Below are 1,008 nucleotides of genomic sequence, written 5' to 3'. Positions count from 1 at the left end.
TATATGCAAAACAGAAAAAGAGACACAAATGTACAGAACAGACTTTTGGACTCTGTGGGAGAAGGCGAGGGTGGGATGTTTTGAGAGAACAGCATCGAAACATGTATATTATCTAGGGTGAAACAGATCACCAGCCCAGGTTGGATGCATGAGACAAGTGCTTGGGCCTGGTGCACTGGGAAGACCCAGAGGGACTGGGTAGAGAGGGAGGTGGGAGAGGGGATCGGGATGGGGAAAACATGTAAATCCATGGCTGATTCATGTCAATGTATGGCAAAACTCACTATAGTATTGTAGAGTAATTAACCTCCAACTAATAAAAATAAATGGAGAAAAAAAAAAAAAAGTTTGACTTCAATCATTGGCATCTTAAAGTTGTTTCAACACCGCAAAAATCTAATCATGTGCACCTATACCTATTTATAGGGCTCATAACACTATCAATTGGAGATTATGGGTGTGGTCTTCAGAGAATTTATAAAGCACCTCTTGAAGATGCAAACTCCTTCTTCTCCAGAGTCTAGTAGATGTCTGGATTAAAGTAGGCTGCACTGTGGAGACTTTAGAAAGTTTCTGCCAGGAGGAGGTGAGCACCTAAGCTGAACTGAATTTAACAAAGCTACCTAAGGAATAGGAGTAGAATGTTTCATCAACTGTAGCCAAAGGTGAGTTCTATCAAGGTACAATGAAGTTCTGCTATGTTCACTTAGAAATGAAACTTTCAGTGATTGTGGACAGAAAGGTAATTTTTTTTTCCTATTAGCAATATCTATATGTGAACACTGCATCAAGCATTTATCCCCTGTGGAATTTGTAGACCAGTAACTTCTTTTACCAATACCATGTCAAGAAGTGAAAGAAAGTGAAAGTCGTTCAGTCATGTCCAACTCTTTGTGACCCCATGGACTATATAGTCCATGGAATTCTCCATGCCAGAATACTGGAGTGGGTAGCCTTCCCCTTCTCCAGGGGAATCTTCCCAACCCAGGAATTGAACCAGGGTCTCCT

Source organism: Odocoileus virginianus, chromosome 28 (assembly GCF_023699985.2).
Source record: "Odocoileus virginianus isolate 20LAN1187 ecotype Illinois chromosome 28, Ovbor_1.2, whole genome shotgun sequence".
NCBI lineage: Eukaryota > Metazoa > Chordata > Mammalia > Artiodactyla > Cervidae > Odocoileus > Odocoileus virginianus.
This window is presented reverse-complemented; position numbering follows the sequence as displayed.